The sequence below is a fragment of the Ursus arctos genome, unplaced genomic scaffold (genome assembly GCF_023065955.2).
Source record: "Ursus arctos isolate Adak ecotype North America unplaced genomic scaffold, UrsArc2.0 scaffold_10, whole genome shotgun sequence".
NCBI classification, from domain to species: domain Eukaryota; kingdom Metazoa; phylum Chordata; class Mammalia; order Carnivora; family Ursidae; genus Ursus; species Ursus arctos.
Window position 1 is genome coordinate 3,628,432 of NW_026622764.1, and position 20,201 is coordinate 3,648,632.

Genomic DNA, 20,201 nt, shown 5'->3' on the forward strand with positions numbered 1-20,201 from the left:
GAAAACCTTGACTCTCAGTAATTCCAGTACATAAAACAGGCACAACAGTGATCGTGAGCTGGAAGAGGACGTGTCTGCGTGTGTCAGTGCGTCTGTCACGGCTGGAGCCCTGGGAGTCAGAAATCCCTGCTCTCACGACTGCATTTTGCTTGTGGAGGTCCTCGTTAGGTCCATCTCATGCACAGATACGTCATACTTCAGCAGCATTGTTCAAAGAACTGCAGTGTCTCCACTTGTCTATTCTAAGTGGTTATGGCTGGTGCACATGTCATCTTTCTATTTTCGCATAATTTGTTTTGTAATTCAAAACTTCACTGAAATATACTATTAGAGAAAATACTTTGTCATTGATTGATTGGATTTTCCAGGTGGACAATCATCTGATTTACAAATAATGGTGATTTTGTCTCATCCTTCTTGATAATGCTTCTTCCTTTGTATTTTCTTCCTTATCACAGTGACTCCTACTTTAGCGTCAATGCTTAAAAATGTCTGAGTCTATTTCACAACAAATATGATGTCCAGTTAAGACTGAAGATAATTTTGTGCGTGTGTCGATGTGAAAGATTCCTTCCACTACTATAAAAAACAGATTTGGGGGACGCCTGGGCGGCTCAGTCGGGTGAGCACCGGGCTCTTGGCTTCGGCTCAGGTCATGATCTTGGGGTCGTGAGATCGAGCCCCATGTTGGGCCCTGCGCTCAGGAAGAGTCTGCTTGTCCCTCCCCCTCTGCTCCTACTCCTGCTTTCTCTCTGTCTCTCTGGAATAAATAAATAAAATCTTAAAAAAAAAAAGCCTCATGTTCTACAGATTAATACCAACAAGGTGTATATCTCAGCAATTCCTTTAAAAACAAAAACAAAGGAGCACCTGGGTGGCTCAGTCGGTTAAGTGTCTGCCTTCAGCTCAGGTCATATCTCGGGGACCTGGGATCGAGCCCCATGTCTGGATCCCTGCTCGACACAGAGTCTGTTTCTCCCTCTCCCTCTGCCCCCACCCCGACTCATGGTCTCTCTCTCTCTCAAATAAATAAAATCTTTAAAACAACAACAACAAAAAAACAAACAAAAAAACAGATCTGGAGTTGACTGTTACTGTCTTTTGGCACCTTCTAAAATGGCCAATTGATTTTCCTCTTTGTTCTTATTAATGTGATGTATACTAATAATTAAAGTTCCTGATATTGATCATTGAGTTTCTTTTAATGGACTGCTAGATTCTATTTGCTAATGTTTTATTCATGCCTCTATAAGTCCGAAAACTGTCTATGCTTTTCTTTTTTTTTTTTTAAATTTTATTTATTTATTAGACAGAGAGAGACAGCCAGCGAGAGAGGGAACACAAGCAGGGGGAGCAGGAGAGGAAGAAGCAGGCTCCTAGCGGAGGAGCCTGATGTGGGGCTCGATCCCAGAGCACCGGGATCACGCCCTGAGCCGAAGGCAGACGCTTAAGGACTGCGCCACCCAGGCGCCCCTGTCTATGCTTTTCTTGTATTGGCATATCTTCTGATGTGTTACCAGCATAGATATGCTGGATTTTTAATTTGTCTATAAATTTTTGACACTGAGGAAAGTTTTAAAAGAAAAATATAGAGACAGCCAATGCATCATTCTCCAACAATGTGAAAAAAGTAACATTGTGACATATTTACTTCAGATCTTTTTTTAAACAAATTTCATAGATAAAGTAACATCCCCACATTGATACATTATTTTACTTCCTTACCAGATGAAGTAAGCATGACCAATTTTGTGTCTATCTTTTCAGTCTCTTTAATTTTTTTAAATTATAGATGTATACATCTATAAAATATGTAATGTTACTATTTAAAATTATAAAAATATTACTTACATTGCATCATTCAGCAAACTGCTTTGTTAACTCAACTTTAGATTTATAAGATCTATTCTTACATATAGTTAAGGCTCATTTTTCTAAATTGTTTTAAAATACTCCACCATGACACCTGACTAATTTATTCATTTCCTTAAATGTGGTAATTTATTTTCTTTTCTAATCATTTGCCAGTTTTGGAAGTGTGTCAGTGAAGACCATGTATATGTTTTTCTTTCTTCTTCTTCTTCTTTTTTTAATGCACATACTGTGGGTTTCCCTAAGCCACAGTTTCTTGACCTTGGGACTGCCGACATTTCGGGTCAGGTCTGATAATTCTTTGTTGTGGAGCCAGCCTGTGGAACTTAGGGTGTTTGGCTGAACCCTCTACCTCTGCTCAGAGGGTTCCCAGTAGCAACTTCCCAAAGTGTGAACCCAAAATGTGTCCAGATATCGCCAAAAGCTCCTGTAGAGTTGTACCAACCTACAATGATCTGTTACGTACATGTCCAACTTTACCATCTATTACCAAATTGTTTGTCAAATGGTTTTACTAGTTTCAACTCTCATCCGGAGTGTGTGAGTGGCTAGCTCTTTGAGTTACCTGATTTTTCTTATTGCTGCAACTGTTTTCATTTTGAAATGGTATCTAACTATTCTTTCCATTTGCATTCCCTTAATTACTTGTGAGAACGTGCATCTTTTCGTATGTTTACTGGAAATCTGGGGGTTTTCTTCTGTATATGCTGCCTTCTGAAAAAGAAACAGAGGATTTTTTTCATTCTTTAATTTTTGCAATGATTTAAACAATTTTCTGTGCTGGGAAGGTTTGGAAGGACATGCTTAGGAATTTCCTGGGTGTGGCTCCTCTCCTGTTTGGAAATGTCCTGGTTCTTCTATGGCTATTCATCTCATTTGACTTTTCATTTCTTTTAGAGTCAATTTCATATTTGTACGAAGGATTCTTACTCATTTAGAGCTACTGCCTTTGTGGTTGTACATACCCCTGATTTCTAGCACCAAAGATCAATACTTAGTTTTCTAGTGATGTTTTTGTTTGCCTTCACTTCTGGCTTCAGTTTCTAATTTTATTACATTGTGTACAAAGAATATACCCTGTACATTTTCTTAACTTGGGAACTTATTCAACTTTACTCTATGGCCTAAGATATGATCAAAGTCTTTATCATTTTATTTATTTATTCATTTCATCAGGATAAGTGCACTCCTTAGTCTCCATAGCAGCAGTTTGTTCTCTATAGTTAAGAGTCTGTGTCTTGAAAAAAATAAATTAAAAAAAAAAAAAGAGTGTGTTTCTTGGTTTGTCTTTTTTTTTCCTTTGCTGGTTTGTTTCTTAAATTCCAGATATGAGTGAAATCATACAGTATTTGACTGACTTATTTCACTTAGCATTATACTCTCTCGCTCTATCCATACTGTTGCAAATGGCAAGATTTCATCCTTTGTTATGGCTGAGTGATATTCCATTGTAAATGTATAATATACATACTACTTTTTATCCCTTCATCTATCGATGGACACTTGGCTGCTTCCATAATTTGGCTATTGTAGATAATGCTGCAATAAACAGAGATACATGTATTCCTCTGAATTAGTATTTAGTATTAGAATTTTTGTATTTTTAGGGTAAATATCCAGTGGTGTACTTCTTGGATTTTGGGGTAGTTCTATTTTTAACTTTTTGAGGAACCTCCATACTATTTTCCATAGTCGCTACACCAATTTGCATTTGACCAACAGTGCACCGAGGGTTCCTTTTTCTCAGCATCCTTGCCAACACTTGTTGTTTCTTGTGGTTTTTATTTTAGCCATCTGACAGGTGTGAAGTGACATCTTATGTACTTTTCATTTGCATTTCCCTGATGATGAGTAACGTGGAACATCTTTTCATGTGTCTGTTGGCCATCTTTGGAGAAATGTCTGTTCGTATCTTCTGCCCATTTTTTAATTGAATTTTTTGTTTTTTGGTGTTGAGTTGAATGAGTTCTTTATGTATTTTGGATACTAACCCTTTATTGGATATATTATTTGCAAATATCTTCTCCCATTCCGTAGGCTGCCTTTTAGTTTTGTTGACTATTTCCTTTGCCATGCAGAAACTTTTTATTTTGGTGAAGTCCCAATAGCTTATTTTTGCTTTTATCTCCCTTGCCGCAGGAGATATATCTAGAAAAATGTCGCTACAGCTAATGTCAGAGAGATTAATGCCTGTGCTTCCTTCTAGGATTTTTATGGTTTCAGGTCTCATATTTAGGTCTTTAATTCATTTTGAGTTTATTTTTAGATATGATCAATTTTTAATAAATGTCTAAAATACAGTATTGATATGAAAAGCTATCATTTGCTTGCCTGCTATATCTCTGCTCTTTATTTTACTTTTAGGCAATTTAAGCTCAAAAGCAAATGAAGCTTTAGGCCCATCCACTTTCTATGAATTTTATTTTATGGCACTGCTATTTGTGTGGTCCCTGCATTAACTTAAATCTACACATCTGCCCACATACACTCCTTTTACCTAACAAATCACTCCCTTCTTTTCAATTATTCTTATGTTCAAGTTTTTGTATGTGTCACAAGTTTTCTCATATGTTAACATCCACTCAAGGTGACCTATCCAAATGCAAAACTTTCCCTATTTCTAGATGAGTGCCGCGTTGCTGAGCAGGCATCGAAGACCTGGGATTAGGCATCTTAATAATATAGGTATGAAATAACATACGGAACTTTACGTAACACTTACATAGAGAATGGTATATAATACAGTACATGACATAACCTAAATAACATAGCTTGCTGTTAATAACGATGTTACTGCAGTTACTGATGTGACATATGAGGAAGTATCTGGCACTTGCATGGGCCTTCTGCTCTTTGCCCTCCGAGTCTTTCCTCCAGGTTGGTCCCATGCTGTCCTCACTTCTTTCCTGAATGCCTCAGGAATACGTCCTCATTTCCTCTCTTTAGCAAGCTTCTCTGTCCCTGTCTCCTTGGCATTCCTCCCCTCCAAGCCCAGGGAGAGGAGAAAGCCTGGAAGGCTAGCTGGATAGGCCTCTCTGGAACAGCCGCTGCTGAACACAGCTGAGAAGAGATGGGCTAGAGGATGACACTGGGGATTTCTAAAACAACAGACATGGGAGGATAGAAAGTTCTAGAAATCTCACAGAGCAGTTTCAGACAGAGGCCCCCCTGAGCAAGTCCTGGCCACTGCCCTGAAAATGGGTCTGGTTGAAAGCAACTTGAGGGGGAAAGACAGCAAAGCATCGAGAGCTCGCTGGGCTCTGAGTCTGACTGATGTCTTGCCTTCGGACATCCCAGAGCTCAGCATTCTCTGCATTCTCTTTACTTCCTTATCGGTGGAAATGGCAGGAAAGGCAGCCTTGTGGGGTAGCCCTGAGGACTCAGGTTGGTCTGAACTTCTGTGATGAACACAACACATCCCCACCATGGCCCCAGAGAAATGTTACAGCCACCCTTTAGCTTCATTTCCACACAAAATATTTGTCCCGCCTGACTTTACCTTGTCTCAGAGGAAAATTTGCAAACTTTCAAAAATCTTGTAAAATGTGAATACATTTCCAGGTCAGAAGGTCTTATCTGAGAATCAATTCAACAAGCTGGAGCTTTATTTAGGGTTCTTGGGGGACCTCTGAAGGTTGGTACAGCACCTGACGTGCCAGAGACGGTGGTTCTCATTAGAGCATGTCCAAATCCCATGGCAGTGAGTCCCAGGTACCCAGGTCGTGCCCCGGTCCTATTATCCCAGAATCTCTGGGAAGTGGGAGGCACCCAGGAGCTTAGCAGACCCCAAGGGATGTGAGAAATCACTAATTCAGACACAGTTCTCTTGCTGCTCTCTGAAGGAAGGCAAGAGAGGGAAAAGATGCTAAAATGCAAATATAGCTCATTATAACGCCGTCCTCACTTAGGAACACCCTGGTATTTGGACACAGCACTTATTTTCACCAAGTGTCCTGCTGCCGTGTTTGCTCTCCATCCAGGACATTGTCCGTACTTGGCAAATGCCTTCTCCTGCGATCACGGACGGCATGCTGCCCGACACGTGTGGCGTGGCTGAGGGCCCCGGGTTGAGCTCCTCTGTCTGACCACGCTCTCAGTTCTCGCCTCTTTAAGGGTATTTCTCACGCCAGGACTGCAGAAACTCACCCGGGTCATTTTACACTGTGGTATTCGTTGCTCCCAACACAGCGCCTTTCCCCTACACAGAACTGCAATCTGACATGGCTGATTTCTGTCGCATGCCACGTGCTTCTCTTACGTACCACCTGCCATTCGAAAGGTGTACTGAGTATGGGGCAGACACAGTTCACTGGCATGCGTCACCGAGCACGAGGTACTCGTTAGGGAAGGAAGGGGCCCGTCTGGAATGAGCACGCCATCAGCGTTCGTTCACGGAATTGTTGCTGCTTCTCTCCAGAAAGTGCATCAGAAAACACAACTCCTGTTTCTCTTCTGTGCGGCCGTTGGTCTCTAGATACCTGCCCCACGGGTCCTGTCCGGTGCCCACAGACTTTACACTCAGCCACTATCTTTGCTTCCCTCTTCCTGCTGCCTTCGCCTTCCTGGGCTCATCTCGCTCCTCTGTGGGCTCGCAGCTCCTGCTTCCCGTCCCCCGCAGCCGGCACAGAGCCTCCTCACCTGCTCCTGGAGTCCTCAGTCCAATGTTCGGGGCCCTTCTCACACTGTAACTGAGAAGGCACCTGCTGATGGCCCAGATTCTGAGCACTTTGAGCGGCTTCTGAGTCGTGACCACGTCCTCTTCTGCATCCTCACAGAAGAGCGCTGTGCCTGGGGCCCAGGAGGTAATGCTTCCTTCTGAATGAGTGAGGGAAAGATGAGGGGAGACTTGAGTCTCCTGGACCAGTGGCCTGCAGCCTGCGGATGGCAGGTCTTCTGGGCTCCCCCTTTTCTGCCCAGGATGCCGTTGGGACCTCTCCACCCATTTCAGCTTGCAAGAGCTAGACCGTGCGCTGCCAGAGTGCAGGCCTAGGTGACAAGGAGGACCGAGGGATGAGCCATCTGAGCAGGCAGCTGCGTGTGGGCTTCAAGCCACGGCAGCTGCCACGGCCCAGCCCCGGCAGCAGGCACTGGACTAGAGGCCCCGCAGGCGAAGCCAAGAGATGGAGGTCTGCTCTGTTTGCCAGGGGGTTTTAAGCAGGGTGGACAGTGAGGATCTGACTTCTACTTTAGAAAGAGCACCTGACCGCAGAGCAGAGCATGGACCATGGTGGGACCGTCAGTGGTCGAAAGCCCGAGAGGAAGGCTTGAAGAATTTCAGATAGGCGAGGCTGGGCTTGGTGCCCAGGAGTGTAGTAGGAAGATGGGGAAAGGGAGACGGATCTGCTGTGGAGGTAGGAGGCATGGCCGGGACTTGCCCACAGGCGGGTGTGGGAGGGAGGAGAGAGAAGGACAACACTGCAGGTTATGGGAGGAGTGGGATGCTGCTTACAGATGCAGGGGAGACCTGGAGGGAGCTAGATGTGTCGGGGAGAGAAACAAAATGATTGCCCCAAAGCTTTTAGCAACTCACAAGTTTGTAGTCGCCTTACAGACACCCAACCCCGGTTCTCGCCAGCCACCGCTGGAGAGATTACCCACGTCTGCAAGTTAGCAAAGGGCAGGGTTCGCAAAGGGGCCCTGCAACTGCGGAGTGCCCCGGGCTGTGAATGGCTTGCCCCACGCATCTCGGCAGCCCACTCTCCCCTTGCTGCACTGTTATTCCTGAAAACAAACGCCCTGCAAGAACTTCACGGCTCTAAAGATGAGTCAAACCGCTTAGAAGATAACCCAGAAAAGCCGGGACGGGTGGGAGCACTGCTGTTCCAGAATGAAACCTGGCCCCCATGCGTCCCACGTGACACGTCCCTGCACTCGGGGCACCCGGTGGCTGATGCTCCGCTGACTCTTCAGAAGGACCCCGTGCCCTGCATTGTGCACACACAGCGTCCGGAGATGCCAGGACTCCGAGCCCTTGCTGGAAACACGTGAGTTTTCTTAGCCACCACGAGCCAAGAAAACAGAGGTCACGTTCACAACAGCCTCCAGAAATCACTTCTTTGCTATTAGGAGTGAACAGGAAAAAGTGCAGCTGAACCCCTCGGGGTGTGACAACTGGATTAAAATAGACTCGAGGCACTGAGCAAAGCCCACCAACCCGCAGTCACGGCAGACGGTGTGAACGCAGAGCCACACGGCCCACCGACCCGCACCCGGGCCACGCCACCGGCTCCTTCCATGTGGCCTGGAAGCCCTGGCTCTGAGACACACAGATCCAAGTGGGAGAAATGCAGCCTGACCCCCCAGGACGTGAGGACAGTTTGGAATGTCACCACACGAACTGGGATTCTAATTGATTCTGGTGAGACACAGCGGCTCGAACAAGGAGAATGTCCTCCCCTAAGTCCAGCACCGGAGACGCTCAGACAAGGGGGCGAGCAACTCTGGGAAGCAAGTTGTCAGTCACCGTAACTCCACGGAAGACATCTGCGGGGTGCGGCCGAGAGCCCGATGAACCCCCTTTCCCAGGACTCCGGAAAGCACCGGCCGGGGGCTGTGCTGTGCTCTTGGAGGTCTCTCCAGGTCGGGGCTGCTGGAAGGAGCCACACGACGGAGGGCACAATTCCACCAGCTCACAACGTCTCTGGTTCGACGTTCCCGACCACGACTCCCAGGACACCTCACAGTCTGATCTGTGGAGTCCAGCTGGGGAGACTGATGCAGCCAACACCCTACGCAGACCAAGTTTTTATGTATATAAACTCAGAGGTTACGGGGTATATTTCACATACGTTTTACCTGGACCGTCCTAAACGAACAGTGGCAGGCAGCAGAAACCCTGGGTTCCTCCAGGATTCTCTGAGAGGGTTCTAGCCGACAGAGTTCAGTAACAAAGAGACCTCAGTGTAGGAACAGATAAAACCAGCCAAGTCCAAAAACAAACACCCCAAGAGCAGTGCTGGAAAGCCCCAGGTTGTGGTAAATAATAACCCAGACAAGGAGAGTCATGACATCACTCTGAAAATCGTCTTTATGTGAGGCACAAGCAATGTGTTTGGGGATAAGAATACATACAGTCCAGAGTCCAGTCATTTTCAATCTCCCAGTGATTGCGACAAGCGTCTGTGCCCTCGGGAGCTTAAATTCCCACAGCGGGGACACACGAGGCACACAGGAGGCCCCGAGCTTTGGTCAGGGCACGTGGAAGACAGACAGACAGAGACAGACAGAGTGACAGAGACCGGTGGGGGGGGGGGTGCAGCAGGTTTGGGTGGGGTGGGCTTCCCAGGAGCCCAGACGGGGGCACGTTCGTTAGAGATTTCTGGTAGATATCCCAGTGCTTAGGCGGCCACGCAAATGCATCTTCTTATAAGCCCTGGTTTATGCATTAGTCCCAGCACGCACGCACTCTAACACGTTAACTCCTCTAAGGCGACCAGACCCAGAACTGCCGGCCGAAGAAGACGGAATCACTGTGCCGTCCTGGAGAGTCCATGGAGAAGCCTCCTATAGTCAAGAGCTCACTCAGAAAAGATGCCACCGTCAGAACAAAGCTAAGAAAACACCACATAACAGCTCACACATCAAGGCCCACGCCTCGGTTCCAAAATCAGTCTACACATGCAGGCTGGGAAAGGATCGGCTTGGGAGTCATTACTGTCAAACATCAAGTCTCTGCATGTCTGGTCATGGTGAGGTTCACAGAAAGTCCTGCCGTGGCAGAAACCCCAAACAAGCAAAAAACAACGAGGCCCAATGTACTTGGCCTGAATCCTGAAAATTCTGAATCAGAGGGTGAAGGAAAGTGTATGAGCAGAAGGCCTGTAGCAAGAAGGGGAAGTGAAAGTGGGGAGGTTTGGGGTCATGGTCGGGGAAGAGGGGTGGGCTGGGTGGAGTGGGGCTCTGGTGAGCGTGCAGAAGAAGGGAGGAGAGGGGGTGGAGGGGGGTGTGAGGAAGGGACAGTGGTGTGGGTTGTGCAGGAGAGAGGGGCCCAGTGGGTGTGGGGGTGGAGAGGGAGTGGAAGAGGAGGAGACAGAGGGGAGAGAGTGAGTGGAGGGGGTGTGGGGAGGAGGGGGGCTTCTGGGGGCCCAGGGGAAAGGACTGGCAGGAGGTCAGGCTTCTATCTTCTGTCCATCCTCACGGTACCTCACTCGCACCAGGAAGACGGACAACTGTCATCGGGGCCCTTGGGGGCTCCGGCCTCTCCTGATGTGTGAGGACATTTCTTTGGGGGCTGCAAATATCTCGTGGCTCTTTTTCCAACTCTTGCCTGAAATCTTTCACCTGTTGTTTGGAAATCAGGGTTTGAAAGGCAGAAATGGGGTGCATTGAAGCGAGGCCTGGGCAAAGCCACGTGACATTGGGTGATTCCATCAACGCTGCCTTGTGTCAGGCTGAGCTATGGGATGAGTGCAATGACATCTGTCAAGTTCTCAGCACACACAAGTGTTGGGTAGTATGGTTGGAGTTATACTTCCCACGTGCCTCCTGATTCGGGTTTGCAGGAACAAACATCATTAGCTCCAAAGAGCCCCTTCCTGTCACTGCACGGAACGTGATTTTAGATTTGTGGGCACACCCATTTTATCACAGGGGTCTCCATAAATATCCACATCACGTTATCCGTTTCAAAACCCACCCTGTCGTAGGCACGGTGTGTGTCTGCTGTGACCCTCGCTCAGTCCTCTGGGGGACACACCCGATTGCTAACAAGGCACACATTCCCAATCTGACTGGGTCATCACCTCTTGTGATTAAATAAATGCAGGTCTTTGGACTTAAAGAAGATTTTTCTTTTTACTCTAGCCGCTACAGAATGACAAAGCATCTGAAGCATTCCAATTGATTTTCTGCCCCAGGGAAAACGTGAGCCAGGAAGTTCTCCGTGTTCGGGTTCTGCCTTAGGTTGTAACAGGACCCGCTCTGCTCCCTGCTGTAAGGGGGGGCAGCGGGGCGGCCCCGCCTGTCGCTGGTGGGAGCGGCGCCCCCACGCGCCCACCGCCCTGCCCCCCTCCTCTCCGCATCTGCTCTCCCTCACCCTCGCTTCTTCAAAAGGCTCTGCTGATTGTCATCAAAAGATGCAACTAAATTTTACAACTGAAATATGTCAGAGTGACAAGACAATCAACGTGCAGACTTGCCGCACAACAGAAATTCAGGTCACACACACGGGGAGACGACTTCCCAAGGTCCCAGTTCTTCTAGGGGGGCTAACACTCTCATGCAGACGCACAGGCTCTTGCAAAGCCATGACCAGTTCGGTCACCCACACATGGCCTCAACGGAGAAGAGCCTTCTCTGGGACCAGTACCAGGATCACGGGTGGTCCCAGCGCGCCCGCGAGGGCTGGCCCCGCTTCGGGGGCTCCCGCGGCAGCCCCCGCGGACCACCCGCACCACTGCGCTGAGGCCGGCCCGCATCTCGGGTGGAGACGGCGTGCAGGACTCCCCCAGACTGCCGAGGCCGGGAGGGGGCGGCCGACAGAAGCCGGGTGCCTACAGCAGCCCAAGGCCTTTATCGTTGGATATTTACAAAGTACACAACACAGTCTCCCCGGCCGAGGACAAAATCGTGTGTACTGATTTCGGCAATGCGGTTCTATCAGCCGGACGAGGAACAGCTCCGTACCTTCCAGCAGCCCGCGTCTGCCCACTGCCTCCTGAGGACTACAGAGGGAGACTGAAGACCGCTGCGGAGAGAGCGCGTGGAAAGCACTGGTAAGAGGGATTTTTATGTGGCGTGGCCACGGACTCAGGAAGGGGATGCAGCCAGGCCGGAGCAGACTCGGGCTGGGATGGTAGGGACGGCTCACCCTGGCTCGCCTATCCCTCGGAGACGGTCACTCCTCCTGTGACCCACAGGAAGGCCAGTATGGGACTGCCAGGGCCAACAGTGGATGACACCGATAAGCAGGGCTGGGAGCGAAAGTCATGACACCCACGGCATTAGCCTGACACACATGGTGGACGGGACGCAGGTCACACCTGAGTGTAGCTGTTTGCTATAGTCACATGGGTAGGTCTGAAAAGAAGGAAAAGGATTCTTTCTCTCTCTCTCTCACTCTCACACATGCGCGCGCGTGCGCGCGCACACACACACACACACACACACACACACACACAGGGAACTGTGAATGAGTCCCTCTAAAATAATAGGGAGTCACCAAGCAAACACCTGAGTGTTCTCTGTGGCTCTTCTCCACAAGCACCATTGGTCTGCCAGAGTCCTACCTCCCTCTGCAGAGGTCGTCACCACCACAGGCGGACTGACAGTCCTCTAAACCCATGCCCGTCCACCATCTTGATACAGTTCTTCATAATGCAGACTGCAATCAAATAATTTTTTATTTATAAGGGGGAAGTAATTATAAATGGAGAGAGACAGAGATGAGAGAGACAAAGGGAGACTGGGAGGGAAGGAGGCTCTTGGGAGTGGGAGGGAGCCCGGGGTCAGACACTAAGGCAGATGTGGAGGTCATTTCCAGTGAGTGTTCGCCGGGCGGTCCTGGGGTAAGCTGTCTTCACTTTAGTGAGAAACGTAATCACTGCCGTAGTCTCACACCTACACAAACTGGATGACACAAGCCACAACTCTTTATCCTAAACTTTTGGAAACAAATATGTTCTATTCACTTTTTTTTTTTCTTTTGTAAATGAATGTAGTGTTTATATTCCCAATAAGGTTGGCAGTGTGCTTTAATCAAATATTTTAATTCTGGGAAAAACCACATGAATATTCTCAACAAGGGAGAACTATATAAAGATTATAAATATACTCGTATCAATTCACATTTAGATTCTGCTTCCAGTGAGCTCAGGTGTTAGTCTTTTCACCAGCACATGAGTCATAAACAAATTCTGGGGTTTCAGAACATTTTGTCTTTGGGAACTATGAAGAATCAACTGAAGCCCGATACTACAAATATTTAAATCTAATTTACTGACTGGGAAAGTGCGACGCAGAGCATTTAACTCTCCTAATACGAGAGTGCATTTCCTTTTTCTTACCTGAAAGATAAACATGGTGACTAATCGTCTAATGTCAACTGAGTTTATTTCTTCTCTCAGCATAAAACTAAATTCTCCCTTGACTGATATTCAACTCCACTCTGAGACCAGAGAGAGAACCTCAAAGAACATGTTAACAATCTCTTCCTTCAAATTCCTTATGGCCTCGCCTGCTCTGTTTGCTTGTATCATTATTTGATACGACAGAAAAGCAATATTTATGAAGTATTTCTGAGCTAGGAGGTTTCATAGTTAAATCGGAATTTTCCAAGTAGTCGTCTGACCTGAGTGTAAGGAGCGAGATCGAAGGGGCAGGGATACAAATCTGCACACACAGGACGGAGGAGGCCAGGCCTGGCCGGGGAAGAGAGACGATATCAAAATGGCCAGCACTTGGTGTTGCATTTAAAGAACAACGTGTTAGGGGTGCCCGAGTGGCTCAGTCAGTCGAGCGTCTGACTCTTGATTTCAGTTCAGGTCATGATCTCAGGGTTGTGAGATTAAGCCCTGCACCAGGCTCTGCACTGGGCATGAAGCCCACTGGGGATTCTCTCCTCCCTCTCCCTCTGCTTCCTCCTGACACCCCCTCCCCCGGGTGCACCCTCTCTCGCGCGCGCTCTCTCTCTCAAAAGTAAATAAATAAAATAAAATAAAGAACAAAGATGTGAGAATATTTGGGGATCAGGATACCTTCTTTGGCACTGGCAACTGGGAAAGAGAACACAATCCGACTGGAATTTCAAGGAACAGAGACAAAGCTCTGAAAAGAGTGTTAAGAGTCTGGTTATGCTGAGAAAAGGTATGTTTTCATCTGTTTTCTTCAAATCATGAGGCTGCGGCCAGCGGCATTAATGTTTATATGTCAGCACAGACTGTCCGTTCCTAAGCACTAAGGCTGGTTATCACTCTCCCCAAATGGACAAACAGCGGTCAGTGGCAAGTGCTTGAGTACTTGGGTTCTGGAAACAGACCAGTGGGTTTGAAATCCCAGTGCCCCGTTTCCTTCCCACTCAGCCCTGGGCAGTTCATCTCCTATAGATCTCAGGGTGCTCATTGATAGAACAGGAGCAATACTAACAGCTACGTCACAGAACTGCTGAAAGAATTAAATGAAATGATACAAGTAATTACTAAGCATAGTGTCTGGAACTTGCTGTCAGTGGAACATTTAATACAGTCTTAAAGGTGGTTTCTTGTTCATTTTGTGCCTGTACATATAGGGACGCATGTTTATTTACATGCGTGAATGCACCCTCAAAATTCTGACAATACTATTCGTGTCAAAAATCTGAAGAAGAAAGAAGAATTACAAAGTTGAATTTAGCAAATGATTCTCTTGCTCTAGTAGAGGCACTGAAATTTACCTGTGATGCAAATTCATATATGGAAGCTACTTAATAATACTTTGGATTGAATGGATCATAATGTTGTTTTTTTTTCAAGATTTTATTTATTTATTTTATTTTCGAGAGTGAGCACAAGCTGGGGGGAGGGGAAGAGGGAGGGAGAGAACCTCAAGCAGAATCCACACAGAGCTCAGAGCCCAACCCGGGGCTCGATCCCACGACCCTGAGATCATGACCTGAATGGAAACCAAGAGTCAGATGCTCAACCAACTGAGCCACCCAGGTGCCCCTCATAGTGTTGTTTTAACCTTTAACCCCCACAAACATTTTGGGGGGAAACATACAAAAAACAGAAATTATATGGAAATGCCTTACAGTTTTTACCTGCAAGCCTCCGGAGACATGTTTGCATGATTAATGGTCCTGTACACGGGCAGCTATTTGGCCCAGCCAGTTAGAAAATCCACAGGGTAAGCTGGACCACGGTCACTCGGTAGGGCGGAGCTGTGCCCGCCGCCTGGGGTTCCTGGCGGCTGTGTCCTGACACCGCGGCTGACACTGGTCTGGGTAGTGGGGACCAGCCTGGCAGCTGGAGCGTCATAGAGTTGAAAGAACAGGCTTAGCACGGCTGTGAAGCTCCCCTGTCTGCCTCTGTGGCTGTTCAACCACTTTCCTCTTGACTCCAGGACTGGCTGTCCTGAGACCTGAGCTGGGCTGCCAAGGTGACCTCTCAGAGACAGAAAAGAACTTTTGCTTCCTCTCCAGGGTTCCTAAAATGTGGAAGGTTGAGGGCTGTGTGTGTCACTTTCTTCTTTATGTTCGAGAACACATTAAAATAAAACAGATGTGAGAGAGACAGTGGGAGGCAGAGACTGAGAGAGGCGGAAAGTGAGTTCCAGGATCTCGTTACGCCTGTGGGAGCACCACTTCTTTCTTTTCCAGAGGGTTAGGCGATCCTCTCAATCTCCCTTTTTCTTTTCTCCTTTCTTTCTTAAATGTGTTAGTGTTGGTATCTGACACCTGCAAACAGTTCTAATGAACAGCCAATGTGAGGCCACACATACCTGGGTTTGGAATCTGGTTTTTTATTTACTAGACTTACTAGCTAAATGTCTTTGATTAAGTGACCCATCTGTGCTTCAGACTTACAAAAACAATTTAGACTATGCATAACTCCCACTTAGGGTTCCGAAGACTAACTGAAGAGGTAGAGCCCTGTCCCTGATATCTGTGTGTGTCTGTGTGTGTGTGTTTTCCCCCTCTTTCCTCTTCTGGGTGCACATCACTCAAGAATAAAAAGAAGGAAGAAACCCCTGCTCCTGACTCCTTGCTGTTGGCTTTCCACAAGTAAATGCACCTGCCTATTCACAGAGGTGACCCAACGCTTTCTATATTTTCAATATTATAACCTTCAGCTAGGATAATGCAATCTCTTATGGCTTAAAATTTTAATTATGCCACCTGATAAAGAAGTAACCCAGAATTGCTTTCTATGGTAGAGGTGACAAAGTCTACAATAGCCTCAGTTAGTTTTGCTTAACTAATTTTAAATAAAAAAATGTACCCAAACACTGACCTTGTACTTTCACTTTCAGTTTCCTTAAAAATGTCCTTGACACAAAGTTGCAAAGGTAGGGGTTGCCAATTTATAGGCAGCATTGCTGTGGACACAATACAGGGTTAAGGCTAAAAGTCAGCAGGACGTGAACTCAAATCTGGCTCCTGGTTCACCTCTCTGTCCTCCTGGCCTGGTCTGCGCAATGTGGGTGTGGTCCTGCACCCCCCGCTCAGTTACAGGTGGGGATTCAAAGTGACAAGGAAGACGACACTAGGACAAGGTGGGTGCAGCTCCTTAGGCTGTATGTACTATAATTGTGACTATTATTAAGATAACTCATAACGGGGCACCCGAGTGGCTCAGTCGGTGAAGCGTCTGCCTTCAGCTCAGGTCATGATCCCAGGCTCCTGGGATAGAGCCCCGCATCAGACCCCCTGCTTGGTGGAGAGTCTGCTTCTGTTCTCCCCCTGCTCATTATCTTTCTTTCTCTCCCTTTCAAATAAATAAATAAAATCTTTAAAAAAAAGATAACTAATAACTAATAATAGAGTCTGGTAGCAATCAATTTTGGTTCCTCTTATCTTGAAACTTTGTCTTGGAAGCACCTTCACGATTTGCGTGCCTAAACTATGTGGCCAAATACATCTTTTATTGTATCACAAAACCAAGAAGAGTCATCCTCAAATAATATTTAAGTTCACCCTTACCTATTCTTTAATTATGCGAGACTTTCTCAGATGAAGTTAAATGTGCATAATAAATCCTTAGCTAAAATACGAACTCTCACTGAGAGTTAATTGCCACAGCGTCTACTGTGACAGGTGAACTCCCAGGCAGCAATCACAAGTTCAAGTACGCGATGACTCAGAGCTCCCTTTCACTAACACACAAGGTTAGAAGCAGGTCACGCGCTCTGAGTCAACGATTGCTTGCTTTCAGCTTATAATTCAAAATCTGACCTTTTCTGAAAATGCGGCATCACAATCATCTCCATCGCCCATCAGTAGGAAGGACGGTTAGGAATGACTTCTTTGCAGTTCAGAGCCCAACCGTTCTGGGACTAAACCCCTAAAAGCTGTTTCAAGGAGGTTGAAGATCAGCAACTAATGCCTATTTCTAACTTTCATTAAAGCTCAATTCCCACAAACACAGACTATATTTATTCCGTACAAAGGGATTTGAAATAGAACTTGAAAAACAAACAGCCAGGAAAAGAAGAAGTAAATCATAGGAAGAACCATAAATAAAAAAGAAACCTTTAGTGAGGGGTTTTTTTTTTTTTGGTCCTGACCCTGTGGAGAGTTCGCCATCTAGTGGCAATTCTTGATAAATGCAATCTTATTTCCACTGCTTAAAATGTTAAGCCTTGTTTTCCTCGTCATTACTGTTGTTGTTGTTGTTGTTGTTGTTGTTTTAACAATCTGTACGGAAAGATCCTTATGCAAAATGTTATAAATATTGTTTCCATGCAGCTCAGCTATAGGAACTCATGTCTGTACCATTTATGTTCCAGAGTGAAGCAAGAGTGCTATCTGCTGGTTCTAGGTATCCTTCCAATTTTACAAGCAGGAAAGTATTTTTAGGTGCATTTAACACTGAAATAAACCTCCATAAATTTTCATGTGAGACTTTGAAAACTTTTAGTTCCAAAAACAGAGTCAAAGTTTTAAAAAAACAAACAACAAAAAAAAAACTTTCGTAGCTTTAATTCTAAAGCATCAGCTCCAACAAGGTTTCCTTCTCCTTGGAGTTCAATTATGTAAGAACAGAGGGTGGATACTGAGTAAGCCTCCAGCTCCCAGTTACTGTTACATGTGTTTCTCATGTTTCCTGCAGGTAACTAGTTGTTATTAATGAAGAGGAGAAAGGGGGCATTTGGAGGAAGCAGGCTTGCAATTCTTTGTAGCATTTGCTTTAAGACTCAACATACTTCATCAACATTTCAGTACAAGTTGCACTGTGGAATGAGCGTTGAAAAAGCAAAGGCATTTTCAGATGGTCTATTTAATAGATACATCGGCACCTTTTTCAAGAAAATCAGATAAGTAGATGTGATGATAGTAGCAATGGTACTCTTCACAATAGTATGTATCCACATGGTGATTCTTCCCAGACCTATCGAGTGCTGATTTTAAGGAGGAAACTCGGAAAGGCCACTGATGGGTGAAAAGTTAGAAAGTTAGCAAGTTGAGATTTACACTGCTGACTGCAAACAAGCCAAACAATGTCAAAAACGACGGTCCTTGAGACACGTCATTACCAGATAAAGATGAGACGCCAGCCCTAATTCATATATCAGACAAATATGAACTGTTCGAGCCTGGCCAGCACACTGTAAAAGTGAGAAGACCCACAGAGCACAAACCACAAAAATAGTGTGATATATAATGAACGGTAACTTACGAAGCAGCTTGTTTTATTATTAAAGAACATTATGCCTGTGGAATTCTCATTGTACAAATGTCCCGATTGATAGTTTTATGAATCTGGGGATGTGGTGTGTATTTTTTATTGAGGAATGTTGTTTTGTTCCCATTAGATATTTAGAATACATTTTAATAAAATAAGCTCTTTGTTCAAGGGAATTGAATGATTCATGATTTTGCTGAGTTCTTTCCTGTTGGAACTTCTTACAAAGCAACCCCTGACTGCTTGACTTTCTGAATAGCCTGAGTGATTCCAAACTCTCTTTAGCAAAGAGGGATGAATGCTGGAACTGGACCTCAATAAAGAAAAGCTTGTTTCCTCCTCCACCCTCCCACACTTGGAGAGACGGGTCCAAACCTCAGACCCAGAAGTTAAACTGTTTCTTTGCCTAGTAGATTAGACTGTGGTCCTTTACTCTTCAGTGGCCTATGCTGGAAATGCCAAGCGCACGCATGCGAATACACACGGAAGCACCCCCCTAACCATTTATCTGCTATCGACGTTGAGGTTTTACTTGTCAGCAAGATTCGGAACACAGAAATCCATGAGACTTTTCTCCCTCGCGCCTGTTCCTGAACACCTGACCCATGGCTTCCAATCTGATGTTTTTCCTCCCACGGAGAACGTCTCCCGTGGGAGATACTCAATGTGGCGACACAAAGGCTAATTCCAGGGAATGGGTGTTTAGCATGGCTGCTACAGGCCCTCATCCCTTTGGTGCAAGCTGCTTTATGGTTCTGGGTTTGATTTCCTTCTTTATGAAATGAGGGGATTTGATAAAAAACATGTCTAGTACCCTAGGAACTTAAAATTTCCATTTTCTTCTTTTCTTTTTTTATGACTTTTACCTGAGCACCTGGGCTCCAGTACTAGTATTTCCTTTTTCTTCTGAATTTCTGTAGTTGGGAGCACAGTAAACCCCGGAAGTCTTTAACTTTAAATAAACCACAATATTGATAAGGTCTTCTTAACCTCTTGACTACTTTTCTCCCATTCAACATGACACATTGGACCTATACGCCCGGATATAAGATCTTCAAAGAAATAGAATGAGTGGTTAATAATGTCGCGGTAAGTTAGATTACGGCCAATTCATTCCCTTTGCCTGGCCCTGCACCCCACCGTCAGTAACACCTCACAGCAATGGCCACGACAGAGCTGCCTCATCGCCCCCCAACCCGCTCCAGGAGCTCAGAGCCCTTGAGACCCCATCACCCCCCAAAACCCCTCATCTCTCACACTGGCATCTCCACCCTGCAGCCCCATAAATTTCCCCACTTCACGCTTCAACCAGTAACACCAGTCCTCAGGCCACACCCTTCCTCTCCAAGGATTCTTTAACTCTTCTCACAAGATTTCTCAAAAATTACAAAAACACACACCATTCTTCTTGAATCCAATAACAAACAGCAACAAGCTACAAATCAGAGGGTAACAGGTATCTGCAATAAACCCTTACCCCTTTCAGAGCCCAGCGCCTCTGCCCTGCCACGGATTTACCAGTGAGCTTGGGTCAGCACGCCCAGCGCCCTCTTGCTCCCTTCTCCCACCTACTTCTCCCCTGAATGGAGCCTACGGTCCTCATTGTTTCCTTCTCATCCTGACCCAAATCTGGACCAATCTTCATGGGGAGACGCATTGGATCAGGCAGGTGGTGGAAACGCGCAGAACATGAAGACATTCCTCAGCTCACCACCTTTATGACACCCCCCCATCCCATCCCATGACCCATGCATCTGCATTCTAGCAAATGCTTCCTGCCTCTGGAGCAGAAAATCAGCTCTCCAGCTCACATGTGTGGTTTGTCTTCATCCATCATGCAATTTCACCTGTGCCTAATGAATAATGTTTGCCAAGTACTATTTCCCATTATTTCAAAAGACCACCAGAGATTAGAAATGCATAACTAATGTTATATCCAAGATACCCAAAGGAACCTAAAAGTTTATACAAATACTAATTATTTAAATCTGATCCAAAAACTAAGAAAAGAAC

General features: G+C 46.1%; 1 protein-coding gene across 1 annotated transcript in view; it reads right to left on the reverse strand.

The window, feature by feature from the left end:
• Positions 1–20,201, reverse strand: part of MYO16 (myosin XVI) — a 466,166-nt gene that overhangs the window by 228,506 nt on the left and 217,459 nt on the right. The window lies entirely within an intron of this gene.